Source organism: Rana temporaria, chromosome 2, assembly GCF_905171775.1.
Source record: "Rana temporaria chromosome 2, aRanTem1.1, whole genome shotgun sequence".
NCBI lineage: Eukaryota > Metazoa > Chordata > Amphibia > Anura > Ranidae > Rana > Rana temporaria.
Genome location: NC_053490.1, coordinates 433568675 through 433575299, shown reverse-complemented (window position 1 = coordinate 433575299; position 6625 = coordinate 433568675). Strand labels below are relative to the sequence as shown.

Genomic DNA, 6625 nt, shown 5'->3' with positions numbered 1-6625 from the left:
CGACAGTGTGGGAATATAGATATCGATCTACCAATCGTTCTCCCCATCCATACATGAATTGATATCTCCATGTCTGCTGAACCGCACAAATTTTGATCTGTGTATGGCCAGCCTAACACTATAAAACTTTTTTCATCTTAATGCAGCCTATGCATTAAGGTGAAAAAACACTGCCAGGATTTTTTTCACCTTCATGCATAGGATGCCCTGGAATTTCCCACGGCGGAGACGTGCTCTTCCTCTGCCTTGGATTCTCGGCTCTTGATTGGATTTGATTGACAGAAGCGGGAGCCAATGGATGCGCTGCTATCAATATATCCAATGACGCGGGGGTGGGGCCGAGTCCTACATTCGGCATCTATGGACGCCTAATGATGGACTCGGGAGAGCGCCCGCAAGGTAACCCCCCTTCTCCTAGGGGGTTATATGATGCGGGGAGGAGCCGCGAGGGACCCCAGAAGATGGTATTTGGGGTCACTCTGTGCAGAACAAACTGCACAGTGGAGGCAAGTATGACATGTTTGTTATTTAAAAAAAACGCAAAGCTTTAGAGACCATTCACACGGGGGTGACTCGTCAGGGGCGACAGCCACCTGACAAGTCGTGTCCTGTTCTATTCAATAGAACCATTCTAATAGGGGCGACACAAGTCGCTCCGACTTAGAAAAATGTCTCTTGTACGACTTTGGGGGCGACTTGCATTGACTTCTATACAGAAGTCATTTTGCAAGTCGCCTCTGAAGTCATCTTCAGGTCGCCTTGCCGAGTCGCCCCCAAAGTCGTGCTGCCCCTGTGTGAATGGGCTCTTACAATCACTTTGATATAAAAAGAAAAAAGATCATTACAATGAAGATTCTCATAGTTGTTTAAATGTATTTAGCGACGCATGCAGTGGAGAGGAGGAAGGTAAATGGCAAAGCCTCAGAAAGCACATTTCTAATGCTTGCCATATACCATCGAAGCTCGTCTGGTGCAGCAAGGACTGGCCGAATTTCTATCCATGTGTGGCCACTGTGGTTGAACAGAAGTGGATTTTCCAATCCACATCTGTACAGCCACCCTGTCTGTATTTTTCTTGCTTGCCATAGCTTGCAGCACTGATCTGTGTATTTTGACGATGAGGAAGTCTCCCTGCTTTCAGAATACAATGACACAGGAGGGAGGATTGCCACATCCACAACTCTGGTTGAACAAAAAAAATATGGACCCATCTATGGCCAGCTTTATGCTGTCCTAATAACCATGGGGAGGGGTCTTTGTCTATTCTGTAAGGAATTGGGCTCAGCAATTTGTGTCAATTGTGTGAATACTTTCACTTTGTTGCCTGGAAGTGCCCTTTAATCTGTTGGTCCTATATGTCATGGCAGTCAAAGGGGAAACACATGCTTATAGCTGCAGGCTTGTTCTTTAGTAGCTTTTGGGCCTTCACTACCTCAAGTCTGGGCCAATTCTGACAATTCCCATATAATGTGTAAAAACCCTAATTTCTTTTTCGTTCATGGAGGGACACAGTTCCAAATAATCTTGACCGTAGGGTTATGTTCCGTCTTATCAGGAGAGGGCTAGGTAGACATGTTAAATAGTTAAAGTAACATGTAACACAGCAAAGCCGAACAGCACCGCTCAGGGGGCGGGCCCCCTCTTGTCATAACCCCTCACCCTGCAGTCAGCAGCTCGGTTTTTTTTCTGCCTAGCATAGGACCCAGCTCCCTAGGGGCCCATTAGTCCTGGAAAACCTTTTTATTTTAAATTTTATTTTTTGTTTGTTTTTTGATCCTGAGATCTAATTTTAACTGCCGACTGGGTGACAGGCTGGATAATATAGATCCTTGTAGTCTTCCCAGCCTGGCCATTGAGCGTGAGCAGACCTTTAGCTACGCGCAGGGTCGGCCGCGACATACCCCATTGCTCCAGGGTTGGCAGACAGCCACTCCATACTGGTCGGCGGTGGGTGCTCGCTCTGATTCTGGCCTTGCTGAGACAGCGAGGAATCGCTATAGTGGGCAACTTGGACGACCTCCTGCTCAGAGCCACTTCGGGCTCAGAATTAGAGGAGGATGTGGCGATCGCCAGTCAGACTCTTCAAGAGTTTGGTTGGGTGTTGAACCTACAGAAGTCGGTGTTGGTGCCGACTCAGCGCTTGGCGTACCTGGGCTTAATTCTGGACTCCTCAGAGGCAAGAGTTTACCTCCCCTTGGAGAAGTTGCAGACTCTTCGGTCGGCAATTAAGCTGTTGGCATCCGCCGGGTGGTCGACACTGTGCTTCTGCATGCGAGTCCTGGGTCTCATGGTGGCCACCTTCGATGCGGTACCGTATGCTCAATTCCGCACTCGTGTCTTGCAGAAGGAAATCCAGTCCAAATGGGACAAGTCTCCGTTGTCCCTGGATTGTCAAATCCAGGTGAGTCAACTAGTCAGGGCTTCCTTCCCTTGTATGGTGGCTGAGATTTCCAGGCCCTTCAGTCCGGGAGGTCGCTCCTTCCTTTTTGCTGGACGGTGATCACGACGGACGCCAGCCTGACCGGCTGGAGGGGGTGTCTGTGGTGTTCAGTCAACTCCGGATCGATGGACGTAGGAGGAATCCTGTCTGCCGGTCAATGTGTTGGAACTTGGGGCTATCAGACTGTGCCTCTCCACATGGTCTCTGAGGCTTCAGGGACGTCCGGTCAGGGTCCAGTCAACCATCGAGGAAAAAGAAGCTCGGCTGCAGCATTTGAGGTTGCTCGCATCCTTCGGTGAGCAGAATGTGCCCCTGTTCTGAGGGATCAGAGGATGCGGACCAGGACCATTCGGACAGTAAGGGTGACTCCATGTCCGGGTCAGTGCAGGACAAGGCACTTGTTGGAGCACTTATCACTGCAGTGAATTTGCCCTTCCGGGGAGGGAGAGTAATTGGAGCCTCACTGGATGACATTAATGATGTCATGGGGGTAAGAGCACGCTCCTCCCTCAGTCCAGAAAGGAACCCTCTATTTTTTTTTTTTTTTTCCCCACGCAGAAGCAGTATTTTTTATCAGTCAGGGCCCGCAGGTAGGTGTTCCCAGGCCGACAAGGGGGGATTTGAATCTGGTGCTCGGCACTTCAGAAACCCCCTTTTGAGAACAATCCCGAGAGATTCCTCTCCTGACACTCTCTCCCAGAAAGTTGCCTTTCTAGTGGCCATTACATCTGTTAGATGGGTTTCTGAGTTGGCCGTCCTGTCTTGCAAGTCCCCCTACTTGTTCCTCCATAGGGATAAAGTGGTGCTACGCCCGCAGCCTTTGTTTCTTCCGAAGGTGGTTTCGGCTTTTCATCTAAATAAGGACATTGTACTTCCATCCTTGTGTCCTCGGCTCTCGCATCCCAAGGAGGCTGCGTTACATTCCCTAGACGTGATACGTGCTCTGCGGGTGTATCTGTCTGCTACAGATCCGTTTCGGAGGTCAGACTCACTGTATTGGTGTCTGGTCCAAAGAAAGGCCTGGCGGTCTCGTCGGACACCATTTCTCAGTGGATCGGACTGATCGTGATACAGGCTTGCGCCCTGAAAAGGCGGGTGCCTCCCTTTCCTGTCACAGCGCATTCGACCAGGGCAATTGGTGCTTCCTGGGCTTTCCGACATCAAGCGTCTGTCTCACAGGTGTGCAAGGGCGCGACCTTGTCGTCCGTTCACACCTTTACTAAGTTTTACAAGGTTGATGTGAGTGCATTTTCGGATGCTTTCTTCGGCCGCAAAGTTTTGCAGGCGGCTGTTTAAAGGTTGCAACTCCTCCGTTGAAAACTGGTGTGTTGGGGTGAAGTTTGTGTTTTTTGATTGCTGTTACCACCCCTTGTTTTTCTGACACTGCTTGGGGACGTTCCTACAGTCAAGAGTATAAGGAAGCTGTGTCCGTCCATGGACAAAAGAGAAAATAGGATTTTTGTACTCACCGTTAAATCTTTTTTTCTGAAGTCCATGGGCGGACACAGCACCCACCCCTCCTTTTTAGGTTTGTACTGCTTTTTGACGAACTGAGCTGCTCACTGCAGTGAGAGGGGTTATGACCAGACGGACTGCCCCCTGGGCGGGGTTGTTCAGCTTTGCTAAAAATTACATGTTTTAACCATTAACATGTCTGCCTAGTGCTCTCCTAATAGACGGAACATAATCCCTACAGTCAAGAGTATATGGAAGCGGTGTCCGTCCATGGACTTCAGAGAAGGATTTTACGGTGAGTACAAAATGTCGTTTTTTTTTTTTCTTCTCTATTTTTTTATGCTTGAAAATTATTAAGAAGCCCCATATGAGATATATTTTCTGAAAGCACAGGCCATCCAGAATAAACTTGTGGTAGCTGAATTTTTTTTCTTTTTTGTCACGCAATATTTGAGCAGCAGTTTATCAAATGCAAATTTCTTTATCGTACATCACGGGACACAGAGCGGCATTCATTACTATATGGGTTATATGGAGTACCTTCAGGTGTAGACACTGGCAATCTCAAACAGGAAATGCCCCTCCCTATATAACCCCCTCCCATAGGAGGAGTACCTCAGTTTTTCCGCCAGTGTCTTAGGTGTTAGTCATGGTTTAGCTTGCCTCCACATCCTTGGGATTAGGTGAGCTAACCGGTTCTGTCCAAAAAAGCCTCAGCGCTAAAGTGGTCAGTAACCGGACCCCAAACCCTTGGGGTATAGCCCATAATGCTTTTCTTTTTAGAGAGCTGGACCCTGGGCCCAGAACTTAGAAACCTTTGGGTGCCTAATGTTTCTGTTGCCAGAGTGCTATATGGGCCCAGGACAGTGGATCCTTCATAGGAACCCAGGGCCTGAAGGTCTAGACATCCCCACCGAGATGGGGGAAGATTGGGCCTCTTGCTTGGCAAAGTCCTGCGGCATGGAGCAGGTAAGTGAGGGGAAAACTTGCGGAACTTGGTTCTTAGCAGGTTTTTTCTGGGGGGTCACAGGGGACATGCCTAAAGTTATGCGCTGCATCTGGCAAACTAGTCACATATCATAAAGATAGGATGGCTCTATATGTATTATTCCCCATAAGATGTGACCTCCCTTGTAGTGTTGGAAAAGCATTGAGTGGGGCCTGTGTGATATAAAAGTATATGTGTGTGTCAGAGAGCTGTGCTTACCTGCAAGCCTCCAGGCGATGCTCCATTCAGTCTTCCTCCTCACGGCCTGCAAAGCAGGCAAAACGCTGACCTCCTCATGGTTCCAGGCTGCAGGCTGCAGTTTGCTGGAGCAGAGAGGTCCCTTCCTCCCAACCCCACCCCCCCCCTGTCGGGAGGGGCATTTCCTGTTTGAGATTGCTGGGGGGGAAGGGCGGGTCAGTGGCTTAAGGAAGGGGCGGCCCTTCCTTGTTTGTTCCATATAGCTCATTCAATACTTTGGAACTGAGGAGGAAAGACCAGAACGGCAAGCACGGGGCGCCGAGGACACACAGTGGCCAGAAAGAATATTGCAGTCTTCAGAAAGACTGTTTTCAAGCCTAGGAATAGGCTGTTTCTTTTCCATCTCATAGTTTTTCTTGCAATACTACTCAGGGGGACAGAATGTTTTTTCTTTCCTAGATTTGAAAAAAAAAAAAAAAAAAAAAAAAGTGTCATCTAGGGGAGAGGAAGCATTTTTTATCCCCCAAACAGGTGTTTGGGCATTTAACTATTTATAAGTCCCAGGTACCAATAAGTAGCAGGTGTACCTCGGTATTGTACCATGGCATCAAAAAACAAGGGTACAAGAGGTGGGGATTCCCCCAGAGAGTCTGAGGTCTCGGACAAAGCTATGCCGCTGCTTTCCCCACAGGGAGCCTTGGGGCCATCGGGATCTGGGGCTGGAGCTGACGCGGGTCAGTCCAACCCTAAGATGGTCACGGAGGAGGTATTACTCACCTCTTTAAAAGAGATGCAGAAAAGCATGGGTAAAATGATAGCCGCAGCTATGCGGGGCAGTAAGCGGAATAGATCTCCGTCGCCCGAGCGCGGACCCTCAGAAGAGGAGGTCCTTTCCTCAGGGGAATTGGACGACCTCTTGGACAAGGACCAAGTAGGTTCAGGGATCGAAGATCCGGATACAGAGGAGTCTGGGGCAGTCTCCCTGAGGGAGAGCTGGTGGATTCAAGGATTGTCGGACTTGGTCCATAGGGCATTCAACTTGCCAGTACCAGATCTCCAGGTATCGACGGTTTCAGCTTTGGGCTCACTGAGGGCGCCTCAAAGCAATGCTGTGTTTCCGATCCATCCTCTATTAGAGGGAGTTTTGTTCCAAGATTGGAACAAGCCAGATAAGATCTTCTTACCACCTAAGAAGTTCTCTGTCCTATATCCTATGGAAGAAAAATTTTCCAAAAGATGGGCTACTCCTGCAGTGGACGCAGCCATCCCATGTGTTAACAAATCGTTAACATGCCCTGTAGAAAACATACAGGTGTTCAAGGATCCAGTTGATAAGCGCTTGGAAGCACTACTTAAGAACTCCTTCACTACTGCAGGGGCAGTAGTACAGCCAGCTGTGGCTGCGATTGGGGTCGCTCAAGCATTATCGGATCAATTTAAGCAGATGCTTAAACTTATTCCTGCCCAGCAGGCAGAAGAATTTTCGGATGTCCCTAAGGCCATATGTTTTACGGTAGACGCAATCAAGGATTCTATCCAGCAAG

At 48.9% G+C, this 6625-nt stretch overlaps 1 protein-coding gene across 4 annotated transcripts in view; it reads left to right on the top strand.

The window, feature by feature from the left end:
* LOC120927567 (inactive peptidyl-prolyl cis-trans isomerase FKBP6-like) overlaps positions 1-6625 on the top strand; it is a 201433-nt gene that overhangs the window by 25396 nt on the left and 169412 nt on the right. The window lies entirely within an intron of this gene.